Here is a 20,456-nt window from a genome sequence, read left to right on the forward strand (position 1 = left end):
TAAGTAACTCACCCTTCTCCTTAACACTTCACCAACCTTTGAACTATTTCCGGACTTTACTTGTAATGTCTTTAAACTAAAAGGTATTTGTATTGGATGTTAGGAAGACATTCTTTACTCAGAGGATGGTGAGGCACTGGAACAGGTTGCCCAGAGAAGCTGTGGATGCCCCATCTCTGAAGGTGTTCAAGGCCAGGTTGCATGGGGCTTTGAGCAACCTGGTCCAGTGGAAGTTGTCCATGCCCATGGCAGGGGGGTTAAAATTACATGATCTTCCTATCCAAATCATTATATGATTCTATGATTTTGGTGATTTCTTATTATCTTCCACACCTTGAAATTGTCCTTTTATTCCAGGATTAGCAAGATCTGAATTTTAGTTTTAAGTTCCTAGCCAGTTCTTAACAGCTAAGTGCAAATGTAATTGTTTTGATTTTATAAAACTGAAATATTTCTTATCTCTTTTAAAATAAATCCAGTATGATGAATATTTGTGAAAAAGTGCTCAGTAAATTCATGTTTTTAGAGTCAAGAAAATTCAGAAATATATGCTTAGTAAATTCATGCTTTAAAAGCAGTCAATTGAGAAATACATGATTACACTTTTTTTTTTCTTGATGAAAGATACTTTGTTAAGGATATATATATATATATATATTTTTCCATTTGATCTTGAGAACCTAGTCACCTCAGCCAGCCATGATTGTGGTGTCTCTTGAGCATTTAAGTCCTAAACACGACAATTTTTTGTGCTGTCCTTACCATGACCCACTGCTATCTTGCCCTTTCCCATATTAGTGGGGACTGTTAGCGTTAGGTCAGAGGTTGGACTTGATGATCTTGAGGTCTCTTCCAACCTAGAAATTCTGTGATTCTGTGATTCTGTGATATTGTTAGTCAGTTTTAAAAGTGTGCCTGCTGTACCTAAAAAGAAAGTAAAAGAGCTGGCAGAAAAGGGTAACAAAAGATGAATAGAATCTATATGATAGAAAGAAAACTGAATGCAGAAACAGTTTAAAATAATAACCACATGACAAAGAGAGAGTTTTTTATAAAATAAGTCTTTCAGAACAACGTCGTTTTGTACTACCCAATGAGTTGGAAGAGATTACTTATATGCTTTGGTCAGATTCTCACTATTCAGTAAGGACAAACCTCTGTTTTCATTTTGCATGATGCAAGTTCCATGCCTGCAACACTGAATCTAAAAGATTATCTGAATCAGATTTTTGCTGATGTTATTGCTTTAGCTGTTAGGATCATACAAAAATACAAATTCAGATCACATAAGGACAGATTAGTCAGTGCTGCCTGTGGTCTTTTCAGTGTGAGGATACATGTGGAGGCTGATTCCATCAAACCATTAGGAAGTAGCATGCCTGCTTATGGAAACCTAAGAAAGACATCTCTCCCCCAGTCAGTAGTCTAAAAACAGTGGCAGTTCTGTAGAGCAGCTTGTTTCTAACGCAGGCGAATCATTTCAGAGATATGATTTTATACCATGGGAGTAAATAGGATTTCCTACTGTGCTCAATTTGAAACTTGTACTGGAAGAGAACGATAAGAATACAATGAATGCTCCCTTTCTCAGAGTTAATGGTGTTATTACTTTTGATTCACCATGCAAGCTTCTTACAGGCATCCAATTCCAATGGTGTGCACTTACAAAAAAAGTCATGCTGCATTCAAGCACCCATCAAGCTATTGCCATAAACAATTGTGGAAGTAGATGCCTAAGAGAGTATAGAAGAACATAAGTAAGTTGAAAATCTCTTGCATTTCCTGAGCTATGACCTTTTCTTTCAACAATATTGTCACCTAACTCTAATGTCCCTTGGTCTCAGGGCTGCCAGCCAACAATCGTGCACTCACAAACAGGTCTGTTGAGGCAGTGTATTTTACTCCAAGAATAGATAGTCACAAGGAAAGGCATTTTAAAGTTAAAGGGCTGTTTAACATTCCATAGGATTAACATAAAATAAGAAAATGTGTGAAAAATAACAAAGGAGGAGATGGTTAAAGATTTTACCTCACTTCCTTTCCTATCTAGTTATTTTTAACCTCTTCTATGATCTCATATTCCTCAAGGTATTGGGGTGGTCTGAGAAGAAAGCAATGTTGCCTTGAAGTTACTTTTTTTGTCCTTTCCTTAGCCTGTTCCACCACATTTACCAACCCAGTACTTTTATCACATTTGAAAAAAAAGATTCTGGTTTTGCATCTTGACATAATTTATATTAAAGATTATATTATTCAAAATGTCTATAGCACATAGTCATTAATTATTGTTTCTTTACTTATCAATAGAAATGAAACTTTTGACACAACATTTTACCCTATATCTCAGCACTTCTTTATCTGACATTTTAAAATATTTTCTCTCCCAATTTTCCCTCATGCTTAATAAAGGATCATGATTTTCTGTAAAGCCTTCAAATCTAAGGAGTGTCCAGGAGCAGTCTCAGTATCCACCCAAAGATCATCCCAAAGATTATGGACATTCCCTGGACTTCTAACTTGCCTCTGGGTGCAAAAATGCATTTGGCACTTTACAACTAATTTGATAACAGTACTTTTTTATGAAGGCTAAGGCTGACTGTGTAACTACTTTGTTTCATAAAGCAAAAAATCCAGAATCTTAATCATTTCATCAGATGTCTCTCATTGTGCACATATTCTTCCTTGGAAGGTTATCTCTATCTTTTATATTGATGTTTCAATTTTGCATAAGTAGAGAAGAGAGTGGAATATATACCATGCATTTGCATTTGAAACTTCAAGTTTTATCTAACAGACAATACAATTCACCTCTCTATCTCATTATTTAAGTTTCTATTCTCTAATTCATAGGGAATTACCATTCAAATTGTAATGAAAAGTCTTGTCTATACATTTCTTAAAACAAACATACAAGCCATGAGCAGTCATAACTAGCTCCTGAAAACTGATATTTCTTTTCTCCATTACCTTTGCCTCATCTAAGCTTTTCTGCCTTTTCAGTGTACTTTACCTGAGACAGCACTTCTAACTTTTCCCTTCCTGACAACTACCTGTTATTTTCATGATAGTATTATTAGTAAAATATCTTATAGTTCCTCTTGTACTGCATCAATGACCATAATATCTTTTAACTGGTAATTTTTTCTCAATATCATGTGTCCTTTTTTGCTATGGAATAATATTTTGAAGAGCCTAAAACTACTGCATGATTAATATCATGCATCCAATACCTTACCTTTCAGTGAGACAGGAAGATCTTAAGATTTACGTCTTTCATAAATTTGCTCTGAAGAGGATCAATTATATTCCTTTTATTTAGTCTCATTAAAGTTTCTTTTGCATCCCTAACACATTTCATAGAGATTCTCATCTAGGTTTTTCAAAGCTTAATCACCTTCTCCCTGCTGATAAACATATTGCCATTTAATGACATATTTAATTCCCTTCTGCACCTCCTTTTAACAAATTCACAATAAAGTACATCAATGATATATTGTTCTTTCTAATGAATGTGTCAGTAGTCAAAATAGTTTCTTCAATGACTTAATGCTTTATTTTGTATTCCCTTTTTAAGAGATTTGTTATGTCTTTACCTTACATCCTTTTTGCCCCAAGCAATAAGGCTCCTCTCATAGAAAGGTAAAAAAACTGATGGGGAACTCAAAAAATGGGTGCTTTCCTTGAACAGCATGTATTCCTTCATGAGACTACTTAGTTTCTCTCATTTTGTCCATTCAGATTTGTCCATTCAATTTTAATTATTTTATATAAATGTTATATATTTTAAAGTTCTAATAGTGTTTTGGTCACACTCATATTACTATATCCTCCAGTATTTCCCTCAGCTTTCCATTTTTAATAACAAGCAATTAATTCTCCAACATCGCAATACATTTGCAATAAAAAACACTTGTCTGTATTCTCTTCCAACTGTATTGTCCCATATATTCTTCTATATTGAAACAATTTTTAATGTCACATCTTCTGCAAATACTCACTGAGAAAATCTCTGTTCTACCCTCCAAGTGGTGGTGCTTTTGCTTCTTGCAAGTAATCAGAGGGTTGCTCTATAGTAAGAGTGTGCATGGATGCATATATGTGTGTGTGTATACAAAGGTTGCACAAAACTTTCTACTAAGCTGAAGGAATGCTATGAATATTCCCCTACACCAGTCCAACACGATCCAGGTATTTTTGTCCCTGGCTTCTTTCATTCCTCATTCTTTATTCTCAAACACCAAAGATTATACTTATACTGTTAGATCTTAAGTACTCAGTCCAAAATTTGGTCAATCAACTGAATAAATGGGCTCTATAAAATGCCTATATAAGGAGTAAATCAATAGGAGTAAATCATGAGTTCTTAATGAGTAAAAACAGAAACCACCAATACTCAGGTGAACTTCAAGTAAAACTATGGGAAAAAAATGCTGTTAGAAAGCAACTGTCATGGTGTGCGTGAACCGACAACCTGTAACCTCACATTTCCTAATATTCACAAAGATGACTGTATAGCCTTAATAATGTTTTTACTGCATCATTTTTAACTTCCCTGGCCCTTAGAAAAGAAAGATATCCAAATTATGGAACACGTAACAGCCAAAGTCAAGCAGAGTTGTAAGAAACACTGAACACTGGGAATGTAGGAGATTGTTTTGTTCAAACCACACGGAATTGAGGGGATTTTTTTTTTTTTTTAAATAATGTACAGTAATTTATATAAATACATGTAAGTAATAAAGAAATTAATTATTCCAGAAAAACAAATAAACAAATTCCTAAGCTAAAAATACAACTTTTCTTTGAGAAAAATCACATAATTGCTGACATTATAGCATCAGTTGAATTAAGTTCTATGGTTTTACCAAAGGCCAAATTGAGGCAAAGTTAGGTCAACTGACCTAATTAGTTTAGATAGTCAGAAAATGCCTGCTAGTTCCAGATCCTGTTCTGCAGAGAATATGTGTCATGTTTTCTAACATATATAGACATTAGAAATACATACTTGCATCACAGAAGTACTTATATGATGTATATAACATAGAATCATATATACACATATATATTATGTATAATAAATCATCAAGGTTACAGTGCTATGGCATTGGAAATGCTGCAGTAACATCAGTATTTTCTTCTTTTATAGCAAATTTACTAAAATACAATGTAATTGTTACTACTGGGTAATTATACAATGCATTAATTGTAAAACAAAAAAAGTTACTTTAAAGTGAAGTGTTCATTGAAATGTGTTAAGCAAATAGAAAACAATGACTAAAGATGACTCCTGAGTGACACAAAAGATATTCCAGAGATGTAAAACATTACATTCAATTACTTAAATTTACTGTCTGTTTAGGGAAATTTACAAGTTCAGGTACAGTATTATACCTAACTAATCCTGTTTTACCCATAACTGATTATATAATTAAATATGCGTAATAATATTAGTACATTAAATTCCTTAATACTAAATTATAAATAGATGAAAATAGCAGAGTTATAAGAGTTACTTTTATAGTCATACTAAATTATAAGTAGTATGACTATCAGTTTAAAAAGAAATAGAAATTAAAATACTCTCTTTGTTTCTAGTGTATCTATGTTAAAGCTTGTTGTATGGTAATAGAGAAACAGGATATAGAATGGTAGATTTCACTTTATCTTCATTTAGTTAGTTTTGTGAAACAGCTATTGCTTACTATATTTCACTACTTTGCTACTATTCAGTAGGTGCCCAAGAAGCTAGAGTTGCTTAGCTTCATTACGTCTACCAGGTCAATAAGATCCAGTTCTGCTGCAGGTTTTAGTGTTAAAAAAAAAAATAAAAAAATCCCTAGGTTGTGTTTCTTCCAAGATGCTTCAGTTCCCTGTAAATGCTCAAATGCTCTTTCTTTATACTCCTCCAGGCCAAATCAATCCCCTCTCTCATACTCTCTAAACTCACTCAACAGCTCATACATCTAGCCCTATTGGGCTCTACTCAGCCTTCAAGTCTATATGTTCCATTTTTCTGTTCATGTCAGACTCATGAAAATAGTTCACAAAGGTACCACAACATTCAGGCATTTGATATTAACAATGTGTGCAACATGCAGGAATAAGTACAAAGATGGGCTATCACATATACTTTTCTAAGCGAAAATAGCAAACTATCAGTCTGCCTTCATGTCCATTAAAGCAGTTCATAATTTGCAGTCATTTGGCTTCCTGTCTGTTACAAGAAAATCTGGAGAAAAATGAATAAAAGAGATGCAGAGACAGATCAAGGAGAACGATCAGAGAGTAAGAAGAAAGGACTCACCTCTTTTAGTCAGTTTTCCATTTTAGTTTGTTTCAATAGTTAAAGAGGGAAGAGATTTTTTGCACACTCTTTAATTCAGATGTCAGTTTCAATATTTGATGCTTGACTGTTCTGAAATATAATCAAAGTGCAGCAGTTAAAACTACTAGCCTGAAACAAGATAAAATTGTTAACATGGCAAGCAGCTACATATTCATTAAAAATCACAGCAGTGCTGAAAGGCTTTTATATCAGTGCTCTGTGGCAAAATTTTTACATGGTACCAGCCCTCCTTGCAACACAAAAAGCACACAAAAAAAAGAATATTTATAATGTATAATGCTGCATTTGTGGTGCCACCTCACATTTTGCTTTCCTTGCACTTTGAACACTTTGTTGACTCTTCTACAGAAAAAGACAAGGCTAGTTACATGTGTTTGCCCCAGAAAATGTGACTTTCTGTAAGCATGCTTCTCCCATGACCTCTTCCTTCTACAGACTTTTCTCATACTACAAAAGCACCAAGGAATCCTATTGCCTCTGTCTGGAAAAGCAACAGAGAATGGTGACCAAACAATCAGCAGGCTGCAGCTCTATACATGGTACTGCCTTGCAAGCATCCTATGGGTGGCTGACAAAATTGTAACAGTAAGTCACTGCACTTAAAAATATATTACTTTTTAAAATTTTATAAATAGAGAATATTTATTTCCAAGCCATTTTCTTTCTTTGGTAAGGAAATTGATATAAGTATCTTTCCCTTCTTAGTTCTCCAGTACTACTCATTGAGACTAACAGAAATAAATGGCTTTCCTCTGTGTTCTGTGTTTGAGTTTTATGAGTCATATCACTATTCCAAGTTTTCTCATTCCTTTAGGGTCTACCTATCTTATTATTTTCTGTTTGTTCATTTCTTCTTTTCTTTTCTCTCTCTCTCTCTTTCTCTCTCTCTCTCTTTCTCTCTTTCTCTTTTTTCTTTCTTTCTTTTTCTTTCTTTCTTTCTTTCTTTCTTTCTTTCTTTCTTTCTTTCTTTCTTTCTTTCTTTCTTTCTTTCTTTCTTTCTTTCTTTCTTTCTTTCTTTCTTTCTTTCATGTGAACAATTCATAAGTACAAGGCAGAATAAGCACAAACAACTTTTCTTGTAAATGCAGTGAAAAGCACCAATCTTTTACTAGAAAGTAAAATAAAAGAGAGAAAAGGAGAAAAAATGCATTACTAAGTGTGGCATTGACATGACTATGCTGAAATGTGATGAATACAACTTATTCAACATATCAAAAGCTACTAGTTATTTTACACTCCTGATGCTCATTCAAAACATCTGTAAACACCTTTACACAGACCAAAGCTCACCACTGCACACTGCTTGCTAGAAAAACAAGTAAAAATTTTCAGAGTAAAAATAACCTGCAAATATTATAAACTCAAATATTATAAAGCCAGAAAAGATCAACCTGATCAGAAACTGCGATATACCACTTCCCACAGTCCAGAAAGCTTTCTTAAGTTAACTCATTTGGAAATCATAGAATCATAGAGTGGTTTGGGTTGGAAGTGACTTTAAAGATCACCTTGTTCCAACCCCCCTCCCATGGACAGGGATGCCACCCACTAGATCAGGTTGCCCAGGGATGCACACTATAGAAAAACATCAAGCTTTAATTGAAGTTTTTCCAAATAATCACTAAGAGGACAGGATAAGCAACCTCTATACAAAAGACAGGTTTATTCCTAGGGATACATTAACCTCAAAAGCAGCAAATGATGATGAAGGCTGCAACCTGGCTTTTGCTGCTTTTTTGCTGCTGTCTTTTATTTACCATAACACCCATTTCCAAGATGAACTAATTCCTGATGTTGGTTCAGTATGTCTGCAATTTATGTCTAAATAGAAACACGTTCCACCAATGATAACACATTCTACATAACTGGCTTTGGGGGAAGCCAATACCTTGAGATATATAACCATTTTCTGAACATTTCTTTATAATTCTAAAGCTAACTTTCACAGAATCACAGAATCACAGAATTGTCTAGGTTGGAAGAGACCTCAAGATCATTGAGTTCAACCTCTGACCTAACACTAACAAGTCCTCCACTAAATCATATCGCTAAGAAAACTTTCTAGTTATCTCTGGCAAGTATGCCTTTAAGACATTTTTCTTTCTATGCTGTGTAGGTTTGCATGTTAGAAGGGGAAGAAAAATATGTTTAAAGCAGGAAAACTTGATGGTAAAAGCAGAAAGAGTGGTAGTGGTATAAAAAGAGAGGTAGTTAACCAGAAGTTACTTTTAAATCACTTCAGAAATGCATTGATTTCCAGTTGACAGAATTATCTTTTGGGAGAGGGCTTTAATTTGACTATGTTATTGACTACATCATAACTATTTTAGATTTTCCTTGAGAGTATAAAATTGACAGAGTATATTTAATTGTAACAAATAAACTGGATTGATTTTTCCATAAAAGGTCTCCTAAGGGAGCTTTCTAAGATAGACCTCTAAAGAATCAAATCAGTCAAGTGTTTATGCAGTGCCTTCTGTTGTAAGGACTCCTCTGAACCCATTGAAACTCCTGTGTTTGAAGGTGTTTGCTTGAGAACCTTGATGAAACTGGATCAAATGGATTTCTCTTGTCTGACAACATTCTCTTGGGTTAAGTGAAATTTTAACTTGCCAGATATATTTAGTGTTGATAGAAAAAATGAAGCCAAGAAATGTAAAGGAATCACCTGCATTACACAGGCGTTATCCATACTGTCATACTGTGAGCTGCTGCCTAACCTGTAAAAGAAGGGGCAAAATGTAAGAAGTTTCTGCAAATACACATGTATTCTAAATATATGATACAGTTTTCAGACATGGACATGGATTACTTTATTTCTGTAAAACATGTGGCACTATCCAAGTCTACAGCCCAAGTTTAATCAATATTGCTTTAATAGTTCAAAACTGCTGAATTCTTCATCTCACTTGCTATTGATCCTTCTTATTTGTGTAAGCTCATACATGCTAGTCTTCCCTATCCCTGTTCCCAATTGCTTTCTTTTTAAATCAGAAATAAATCAGAAAAGTTGCACAGAAGAGCAAGATGATGGAAGGTACAGAGTGACTCCTGCACAAGGGACAAACAAGTAAGGTAAGACTGTTCAGGCTGCTCAGGGAACTATTCAGCAAGGTCCCCTGGGAAACTGCTTTTGAAGGCATTGGCGTCCATCAGTGCTGGTCAGTCTTTAAGCACTGCCTCCTAAAAGCACAAGATCAGGCAATTCCAAAATATCAGAAGTCAGGCAGGCAGGGAAGAAGGCCAGCCTGGCTGACCAGTGATCTTCTACTGGAGCTTAGGCAAAAAAAGGAAGTGTACGACTGCTGGAAGAAGGGTCAGGTGATGAGGAAGGAATACAGGTATGCTGTTCGTTTTTGTAGGGAGAAAATTTGTGTGGCCAAAGCCCAACTAAAGTTGAAGCTGGCCACGTCTATGGGAGACAATAAAAAAGACTTTTTTTAGATATGTGAACAGAAAAAGGAGGACCAAAGAAAAAATAGGTTTGCTACTTGATGGGAAAGGACTCCTCACATGAAATGACATAGGCAAAGCAGAGACATTTAATGCCTTCTTCGCCTCTGTCTTCAACACTGATGATGGGGTTCATGACCCAGGGTGCCCTGAGCTGGAGGACCATGATGGTGGGAATGACAAACTCCCAACCGACCCTAAACGTGTGTGGAATTTGCTGCTCTGTCTGGATCCATACAAATCCATGGGTCTGGATGGGATTCATCCCAGAGTGCTTAAAGAGCTGGCTGATGTCATCACGGGCCCTCTCTCAATTGTTTTTCAACAATTTTGGGAATCTGGAGAGGTCCCAGTAGACTGGAAGCTGGCAAATGTCATACCAATTTTCAAGAAGGGTAAAAAAGAAGACCCTAGCAATTACAGGCCTGTCAGTCTCACGTCAGTGCCTGGTAAAATTATGAAGAAGATGATTCTTGAAGTTATTGAAGTGCACCTGGGGGACAATGCGGTCATTGGTCCCAGCCAACATGGGTTAATGAGGGGTATGTCCAATCCATGTGCAGCCAGGTTCTTCAGCAGAATTTTGTTGGAAACTACTAAAACTTTTAGTAAAATTCAGGTAGAAAATATCCATGGCCATTACCTCATCTGCTAAGTGGATCTTGTCATAGAAGGAGACCAGGTTAGTCTGAAGGCAGGACATGCCCTTCATATATGCATACTGATGTTTAACAGAAGTGCAGAAGTTCAAAATGTAGGCTATCTGATCAGTGCTGACTTTTTATTTATTTATTTATTTATTTATTTTTAATAAGGGGACATAATGAATTGACTTTTCACTCAACTCAGGATTGACCTGAAATTGCTTTAAAGCATACAGTCACCACCATAGCAGGAATTAGACTCATCTTAAAACCCTGAGTTTCTGGTTCAATTTCAGCACACAACAGTGACTCATTTACCTAGCTATTGTAGACCAGAACATTTGCAAAAAGCAGGTTGACTAAAACCAGGTTTTAGGTGACAAATAATAATTTAACTGCCACTATCTTGTTTTAGCTAGGCTTGGTCAGAAAGATACCTGGAAAAGGACAGAGAAGAACAGCAACAAAGATTAACATGGAGTCCAGGAAGGCTGTGGTATCTCCATCCTGAGAGATCCTGAAAGCTCATTTAAACAAGACACTCAGCAACTTGATCTAATTTTGACACTAGCCCTGCTTGAGAGGGGGTTTCAGCTCGATGACCCGCTGTGAATCTTATGCAAACGTTTCTGTGATTCTATAATTCTAGGAAACAGCCTCTAATCATTTCTGTACTACTTCTGTGCAGAATATCAATTTACAATGCTACCATTATCGTTAACCTAAATACCAGTGCAAAAATGAAGCTTGGGCCTTCAACTTTTTATTACATAGTAAGCTACTTAGTTTCTTTCCTACATAATGGATCTTTATATTCCTAGGTTTCTGCTGTCATGAACTATTTTTAATTAACAAGGATATACTGTAAAGGAGATAAACCAATTTTTTATTTTTTACCTGATTATTTTGTTGCCTTTTTTTTTTTTTTTTCAATTCTGTTATTTTTATTAAGTAATCCACACTGACAGAATGACAATGTTACTAGCAATTTTTCTACAAGAAAGATCAGGATACCAACTCATTGTAACAGCCTAAATCTGTTCCATTACAAATATGTACTTAAAGGAGCTTTACATATAGTGCACCTTTTCAGTGAGGGTACCAAATGGCAGATAATCTCAGATGTTTGGTGGAGGTCTGTTTCACAGCATAATTTACTACATATTAAGGCACTAACAAGTAACATCAACATTTTGTTGTTGTTGTTGTTGATTTTATTTTATTTTTTATTTTTAAATGCTGGGCAGAAACATCATATATTTGCCACCCAAATTATAGCAAAATAGCAATAATTAAAGAAACAGAGACTGCATAATAGCTACTGGCAAATGAACTTCTAAATTTTTAATTAGAACCATACCAGTGTGGTAGTAATGGGAATACCATAAAGCTTAAAAATGAACACAGAACACAGCCTTCTTCTTATAAAGCCAAGACTGCAATATTACATGCACTTATTCCACCTCATTTGTAAAATTAACAGTCTCCCTTAGACAATTAAAAATCATGCTGAGTACTGAGCCACAGTAAATTACAAATATAATTAAGTAAATAATATGAAAACCCAACTCCCTACTTAAGTACACTGCCAGTTCAGCTAATTCAAGCACAGCAAATATTAATGCAATACTTCAATGTCTACAGCTCAGCTACTGATGTGCAGTAATAATAATGCATCGAGATTTTGTCTGTAGTCAGAGCAAACTACTTATCTTCCTCAAGACAACTGGAGCACTGAGTTACCAGTAAGTTGCTCTTATCTTCTATCATCCTGCTGCATTTAACCTGGTTATATTTGCTACCAATTACACACACACACTCTTCTGATTATACTTCACTCTAAACTGAAAAGAAGACAACCTACAGCTATTTAACAATAAAGGATTAAAATCAATGCCGATTAAAGGGCTCTTCAAAGAGTGAATTTTAATTATGCTCCTTTAGGAAGTCAATAGACAATCACTACTGGCATCCACTTGTTTCTGCATCCAAAGTAGAAATGATTCATATCCTGAGAAATCCTCCTGATTTCAGTAGCTAGCACACCAATGATAAACATTTAAAAATTCTGAATCACTGATAACTTCAGATAAATGCTATGCAAGAAATAAAACTTGTCTAAAATTATGCTGACAGCACATGTCACTTGCCAGTAATGTACGCTAGTGCTGATATGCACTGCTATCTGTTTACAAGCTCACAGAGAAAGGATTAAATACAATTTAATTCATTCAAACTTAGAGATGTATTTGTACCACTATACAGCAGCATATGAATGGCAGACATTTCACTGTCTCACAGCAGTTGTATTATTCTCATCCCAACCTCATAAATATTAATTGTTTTTGAAACTGATTTATAAGTCTGTACATGACAAAGGAAAAATCCCAAGCACAGGCTTTCCCTCAACATCCATTCACAGGAGGAATAAAATATTCTCTATGAAATGTTCCTGCATCAGCATCAGTGGGAAGTTCTGTAATCTCTTCTAGTTGGAGGTAAATGGTTTTAATTTGCTCTTCAGTGTAAGTGAAAGAATTAGTTATACACAGCCTTAATATTTTCAAAACTCTTTTGCAATGAGTAGTGGCTTCCACAGCTGTTCACCCAAGAATGTCCTACTCTGAGATTTTCCATGATGTGTGCGTGAGTTATTTGGCTCAAAAGTAGGAGGATGTATAAAACAGAGGCAAATTAAAAAAAAAAAAAGTAAAATACATTCTTCTGTATCAGAACACCCTCGTACTAATATCTATGTATCTATGTATTTTAAACAGGAATAGATACAAAGCAGAAAACTAACAACTGTCCAAAAGGGATGAGAGAAAGATAAAAACCTGAGAGCAACAGGTGAGAGACCTAGGAAAGAAAGGCCATACACAACATGAATGGTTATGGTCACTCCTAATAGTTGCTGTATTACTTGTATGGAGAAGTCCTTGCACAGCCTTCTTCCCAGTTGGTAGACACCAGGACTTCCTGTGAGGTGAAACTCTCACCACACAGTGCACACAGAGGATGAGCAACTAACCCCAACTGCCATGCAAAAATGCCAATAAAGTACAAGAGATGTCCACACCTAACAGCTAGGCATGTGGCACACTTTCAATAGGATCCCATTTGCAACTGTGCTAACGGCATAAGCAGCAGAAGAAAAAATACATAAAATATCCTCATGAAATTTGTACAACACATTAGCAGTCAAGCTCAGTCAGCCTGTTTCTTGCTCCTAAGGAAGGAAGCAACAGACAGAAATTTTAGGACATAGTCATTTAATATGAAATAATTTAAGAAACAATGTATGGAGACCAACCTGTCCGTCACCCCTTAACATTTTATGTATTTGTTTATATACATATAAACACTACATATACATATTCACACTACATACATGTATGTGATGGCAGTCTCCTCCTTGCACCTGTAGAGTCAAATGAAATGTTACAAAGAGCAAGTACATTTTTTTTTTAATTCAATATACTGCTTCACACTTTATGCAATTTCTGCCTAAAACATCTGCACATAATAGAAGTGCTACTAACATAATCCTGCCAATTTTAAAAAAACTGGTGTACCTCAAATGACATTTTCACTAATGTATAATGCTTTTTACCAAATTATACCGGTCTCCATATTCCTCACGACTACATCAGGTCATTCTTACTTCTGGGAACATGCATATAAGGAAATGGAAATCTGCTTGAGGCACTGAAAGAATTATTGTGTTTTAAAACCACTCTAAGTTTTCTGCCCTCTCTTCTTCAATATAATATAAGACAGGCAGGAGAAAACCAACCAACCAAACAACAACAACAACAACACATAAAACAGGAAATAAACACCATGGTGTATTTTTTTTTTTCATAGTACAAAATGAAAACTAGGCAGCTTCATAATACAACTTCCAGAATATGAATTTTAAACGTGTCCAGCTTATGAAGTTCTGTCTGAAGTCCTACTCACTGCTTTCTCTGACAAACTCAGATCAATTCAAACCCATCTATTTGACAGTTGACATTTGGGAGAATTATTTTAAACTTTCCATTAAATCTAGTTTTTGACATATTATCAATATGTAACTTACATCATCTGTGATGTTGGTGTAATTTTCACTTTTTTTTTTTTTTTATTCCAGAAATTCAATTGTGTATGGAACTACAGGCTTCAGAAACCATTTAATGAAATGACAGTAAGTAAGGCAACACAGATTTTGAAGCAAATACATAATCCAACTTCTACACATGGAAATGTAAAGTTACAGCAAAATAACACAACGACTAAAAAGTATTTAGAACAGGATACTGAATTTAATGTTAATTGTTACACTGCAAGTAAAGATGTATGCCATATTAAGAGGTATTTAATATAATCTATCCATATACTGTTTATATATAATATATATGCAATATATATATAGTGCAACATATAAACCTGTTTGATTATCGAAGCTTCATACAAAAAGTTAGTATCTATTTTTAATATCAATAGGCATTTATTGCACCAATATGACTGTGCTTGAACACTTCTGAAGATATAACCATAGACTACACAAGACTGCTCTGTATTATTTCCTGTGATGGACTACACCTTTTCTCCTTTATAGTGGAAAATTGTAATCACTGAAATTCTTTTTACTTTGAAATGCCAAAAATCTGTTTTCAGCTTAAGGAGTACACATGATGCATTCAAACAAGTTTTGATACGTTAAAAAATTGCATCCAGCTGTTTCAGGGAGAAATTCTCCGTTTCACATTTGTTTGAAAATACACTGTATATTAAATATATCTACTTTCATAGACCAATTAGAAATCTGCAAATTGGGATACTTTGATAATCTAGTCATAATGTTTCATAAAAGCTTGCATTTATAATAATGTAAGACAGTCAATATAACAGAAAGCCTGTCTACCAAAATATTCAAAGTATATTTATTTTTATTCACCTTTCCTGGTTAAAAATGTCCTTTTTTTTTTTTTTTTTTTTTTTTTTTTTTTTTTTTTTTTTAATTTCATCAGTTCCATATTATTCCATGTCTCCTTTGAGGCCAAAGCTAAACATCAGTTTTGGTGTATGATTAAGGCTATCCCTACAAAATGACATGGTTAAGACATTTGGTTAGGTTATGTTTTTCACATACTATGTGCAGCTTTTTTGCTCAGTTTTTTTGCTCCATTGGCTGTGCTTAATCTCAGTCCTTCAAACTTGTCAAACAGAACTCTGGATATTATACTAGATGATGGTGCGTGTGTGTGTAGAAAAGCCATCAATAGAAAATTCTCTACCTTTCCATCATGCTACAGTGGCTGGTAAAATAAAGAAACTTTACTGCTGCATGAATTCCCACCCAACGGAACTGTTTTAATTCAAGGCACAGTAGGGATCACATGTTATTTCCTGCACAATTACCCATTCCTTTTAGTAAAGGAGATTTTTTTTCCTTTTATATCAGAGTAAGCCATGTATTTTTTCACCTCACCAAGTTAAGAACAAAAGACACAGACAAGTTCAAACTATGTTGTCAACAGTATTGATTCATAAGCCTGCAAAATAATCTTGTGCCACTGGGATAATTCATGAAAAGTGGTCATATGCAAGTTCCTGATAAGTGTATGTAAAAATGAAAAATTATAGTATTCCAGGTTTATCTTTATTAGCTATAAATTATTATTTTTTTTATAACAAAGTTACAGAAAACCTTTTTAGTAAGGAGCTAGTTTTGTTCACTGTGAAAGAAAGAAATTAAGTTTAAATAATTACCTTGGTAGTTACTGACCTGGTACACTTGAGACAGCAACTATCTTGACAATACTGCTAAGCTGACCATAAAAAATATTTTCTTTTTATTTTGTATTAATAGCCAAGACACATAAAGATGATCTTATGGACTCATGAATGTGGTATCTTTTGCATAGGAGTTCACTGCTGGCTTATCTCTGCTCACACTGGTTGCCAATTTTGCCGTTGATTTGAATATGAACATAGGATGAAGTAAAAAGCTTTTTAAAGGTCTGACACTGTAATCAGGTTTATTGTATCTCCCTGCACAAGTACCATTTTTCTACATTTTCTTTAAGAAAGTTAAAGAAATCACCTAATCAGGAGAACATTTTTAGACATGTTCTTGATTAGAGACCTCATAACACACCAGTGTACAAGAGGATTTAAGAAGGACAAATGCAGAATACAACTCCTGCAACTGTTGTTTTTGGTTGATCAATTAGTTTGCTAACTGCTTGATTAGCTAGTTTGTGCAGTACTTAGGAAATGTAAAGCAGTAACAAGTGCTAATTAATCATATTACTTATGTAACATTCAACTACAACTGCAAAGTGAGCACAAGTAACAAAATTTTAAATATGAAAAGCATAATGCTGAAGAAACAAGTCCGTATTGCTGGTGGATTTTCTTTGGAGAAAAAAACAAAAACAAACAAACAACAACAACAACAACAACAACAAAAAAAAAAACAAAACAAAAAGACAAAAAGACAAAAAACAAACAAGAACTGAAAAGCAGTCACAGGTAGCAAACAGTAGGCTGTTGCTGCAGAAAGCAGGCATCACTGTGAGTGACAGAAGCAAGAGATGAGGTGGATGAATGATACCAAAAGTGCTGCCCAACTGCTTATATTAAGGAGAACATATGGTGGAAAAGAAGCAGAACAGTGAGGAGAAATGACAGTTTTATCGAATTGCAAATGAGAGGTAATAATTTCAACATCTACTGTGACAGAATACTTCTCTGTGTTATTATAAGCTCTGCTGGATGCTTAGACCAGCTCATGAACTGGATCGTTTGATGCCACAGCATTTAGTGCAGCAAGGATGGAGGTGTAAAGGTGCTCCTTCTTTCCGATGACCTAATGAACCTGCTCTAACTGGAACAGCGTTTTCTGCTGTCAGAATGACTTAGGAGCTGAATGATAAAAGGGAGACGTTATTTATTGCTTTCACCAAGTGAAAAATCATGAATAAATGGATGAAGCAAATGTAACAGAGTACTTATTGATGCTAAAAAAGGAGGAGAAAGGGACTAGTGGTATGAAACATACATATCTCAGAAAAGATATATCTGCTGCTCTAAGAACAAAGATAATTTGAGTTCTCTGAAAGGATGAGAAGAAAAAGAAACCTCACATTATTTACGCCCAAAGTCAAACATCAGAAGAAAGAAAGAAAAGGTCTAAAGCATTCTGCTAGTGAAAATAAAACCCTTTTGAAATACCTCTTACATAACTTTCATTGGTAAAGTTATAAAATGAATAATAATGAGAGTTTGAATGTACAGCTAGTTATAGGTATAATAAATTTATTGAAAAAAAAGATGAAAAATCAAATTAACATATTTGTTAATTCATAAGTAAGTTAATTCATGATTTGTTCATCATAAGTGAGAACATTCAAACTCTTAAATACTATTATTTCTGCAATATCAAAAGCATTCCATAGAATAATAAATAAAGATTTAATAAAACTTGATGAAGAGGTTGATTTCTGTTCCTTATTTTTTGGTTATTTTATTTTCTTCGATCTGCTGGTATATGTACAACAGCCTGCAAAGATGATTTAGTAACATATGTACAAAGACAATTTAGTAATCATATATATATAGTTAATGTTGCTTTAAATATAGAGAATATTGAAAAATCTCATGGATGTATACCTTAAAAAATAGAAAAGTTCCAAGGATTTTGAAATACCATTGTTAAACTTGTCTAATAATGTATGAAAAGTGCAACAGAATTCATTTGTAATTTTAAATTAATTTGCCCTGACACATTATTAACAATTTTTAATATTTTATTTTACTGATCATGTTCCACTGAGTCTTCTTTTCACTAGTTTTCATTATTTATTATTTATAAAATTCTCTTTAAGATAAAGCACTAAGAAAACCATACATGAACTTTTTAGGTACTCTGAATTTTATGTTGCTTACATTAATAAGGGAAGAGTATCCAGGAATGAGAGTTTTATTATTCTGGGAGGCATTATGACCACCCTTTTTTCCTGGAGAATTTCTTCATAAGGATTCCCTGAGGTGAAATGTAATTCAGAATTTTAGCATAATGGTCAAGAAATCTAGGAAAAACAAGTTAATTAGTTGAAGCCCCTCAATGGAAGTTTCAGGTCCTCAGTGCCAATTGCTGCATTATACTGATCCTATCCTCTTGTGCTCCATTTGTTTCTAAACAAACAGATATTGTGACTTTAGCACTGAGAACATGAACTCTGCTGACCATTGCTTGCAATTTTTGGTACTTGTACTATTTTTTGACAAAGGCTACATATTCCAAATATGAGGATGACAATAAAATAACGAACATGCAAACCCACAAATAAATTTTGTCCTCTGTCAAGGCACAGTACTGAAATAGGTGCCTAATCTAGTCTCAGGCTGCAAACTGTGGACAAACAATTCATTAATGGTTATAACATTTCCTTCCTCCCCCCTCAGAGACTACCTCCAAACTTGGGATAGATACATCATGACTTACATTATGCTCAGATAATGGATTTCTGACCAAATGATGAGGCAAGAAAACATATTCTTTCACAAACACTGAAGTTATGACTCCAAGAGCTATTCTTTACTGAGTTTATGCTTATGGTGCATCTAAGCCCCACTGGAGAAAACAGAGCACATGAGGCTTAGCAGACCCTACATTATCATATTTTGAGCATTAGGAAAATATGCTTTCAAGTGGTAGCTCATTCTAGCCTTTACAGAAACGCATCTGAAAATTACTTCCAGAAGCTTACAGACTTTTTGTTTGTTGTATCTCACAATCCTTGCAGAAGATAGCACAAAAAAAAAAAAAAAAAAAAAAAAAAAAAAAAAAAAAAAAAAAAAGCTGAAAAATTTCAACTTGGGATGGTCTGAAACCTACTAAATACCTGTTGATATCTCAAGACCAAGTTAGAACACAGATATCCTTGTAGATAAAGGATCTAGAATGTAAAATATTGAACTGGTGTCATATCTGTTTTCAAACCAATTCATAAATGTGTCATTGAATACAGAGAGATGAACTGAAGTGCTATAATTGGCAAATTTCATTTGCAATACTGAAGTGGAAGCTATTAAGACAGTAATCAACAGCTGAAGGAATGATACAAAATGACAAGGAGGATGGTATTTCTTGCTTGTTGCCGTTGCAGATGATGTTGCTTATATTTTCACAAGTTGCTCAGCGCAGCAAGCAAATGTGCTCTCTTTGCAAAAAAGTTGACAGAGATATACTCTGCAGTCACAGGTCTCTCTCTGATTACAAAAAGGAAAGTATGAAAACTTCTGTTGTGCTCTTATCGAGACTTGGATCACTGTCTTGCTTATTATACAAGCGTATAGAAGTGTATCAAGAAGGTTAAAATAGTCTTCTTATGAAATAAATTATGTTATAAAATATAGGAGAAAATATCACAAGTAATATATCAATGCAAATCCTTAAAAAAAAGCAAACCAAACCATATTCTGCAAAATAGCATTTGTTGTTTTTTATACATTTAAATACATTTAAAAGCTGATTCTCCGAAGTTTAGTGCAGGGCCCTCAAGTCCTCCTTATCCAACAGAGCACCTGTACAACCTGTATTTATCAAAATCACAGCTGTTTTGATGCTACAAAGTATTCTTTTTCACTCTATTTTATCCATCCTTTTATTATTTTAGGTTAGTCACATTTTTGTATACAGATTCACAATACCTGAACTTGAAATCTGCATATTTGGAAAAAACACATTGCAGCTTTTTGTGTACAAAACCACGTAGATAGTACTCTACTACTGTAGATTGCACTATGGTAGCCTACTGAAATAAGACTGTGCTGTTTTCATCTTTTTTTTTTTTTTTTAGTCTCAGGTTAGAAAGATCTCTGGACTCAAGTGAAATTTGTTTCCCATCTTCAGCAGAGGGAACAAATTTCAGCAGCCAAGGACAGTAAATAATAATTTTGCTCTAAGCCTCAAATAATTTTGATATGTCTTTTCTTAGAAGCTTGTATTTTCACAATTT

General features: G+C 34.4%; 1 protein-coding gene across 9 annotated transcripts in view; it reads right to left on the reverse strand.

The window, feature by feature from the left end:
* The window catches only part of DLGAP1 (DLG associated protein 1), a 419,465-nt gene that overhangs the window by 250,250 nt on the left and 148,759 nt on the right, over positions 1–20,456 (reverse strand). For 7 of the 9 annotated variants that reach the window (XM_068671534.1, XM_068671530.1, XM_068671531.1 and 4 more), the window contains one exon: positions 6,305–6,415. The exons of the other annotated variants lie outside the window; for them this stretch is intronic. The gene's annotated coding sequence lies outside the window, so the exon portion shown is untranslated. The remainder of the gene's footprint in view (positions 1–6,304; positions 6,416–20,456) is intronic. 9 annotated transcript variants of the gene reach the window in all.

Source organism: Anas acuta, chromosome 2, assembly GCF_963932015.1.
Source record: "Anas acuta chromosome 2, bAnaAcu1.1, whole genome shotgun sequence".
Taxonomy (NCBI): Eukaryota; Metazoa; Chordata; class Aves; order Anseriformes; family Anatidae; genus Anas; species Anas acuta.